Source organism: Penaeus monodon, chromosome 34 (genome assembly GCF_015228065.2).
Source record: "Penaeus monodon isolate SGIC_2016 chromosome 34, NSTDA_Pmon_1, whole genome shotgun sequence".
Taxonomy (NCBI): Eukaryota; Metazoa; Arthropoda; class Malacostraca; order Decapoda; family Penaeidae; genus Penaeus; species Penaeus monodon.
The window spans coordinates 26,434,048-26,434,656 of NC_051419.1; positions in this window are offsets into that span (position 1 = coordinate 26,434,048).

Sequence of the window (609 nt, forward strand, 5' to 3'; positions counted from 1 at the left end):
ATAAAGACCCCTGAAGCTGGTGGTGACCAGCATCTAAAGTGTGAATACCGAACAGTGCAGGAACGAAGCCCGCCTTAGGCAAGGCTAGGGAAGAAAATGACGTCTCCACAGGAAAAGAGCTTAGCCTGCTTCTGCTTTGACTTCCGTTACTCTCTGGACAGGTCACTTTTGTGAGGAGTGCCGTGTTGCTGCTTGGACACACGATTATCATGTGCGTCTGGTGTTATTTTCAATTTGCCTGGTGGTATTTAAGCATGGTTTCAAGCACAGCTACCTATACTTCCATATAGTGATACTGAAGTATGGCTTATTATACATATCATCCTGCTCATTCACAAACCCGCGCCAATGTCCTCACTTGCGCTGTACTTCTGGCCATCCTCCACATCGGCAGTTCCATGTTGCCATCTTCCATCTTGGTCCTCGACTGTGTCCCAAGGGATTCTGGTAGGTGGGGCCTTTTCAGTATCCTGGGTGATCCGGTTCTCTGCGAGAACAAGCATTTTTCACTGGGGTCCCATAACGCTGTGGTACGTGGCACAAGGGAAAGGAGATGAGAGAAAGTGGCAGTAAGCAGTATTTATTATGATTTCCAAACCTATATTTCCG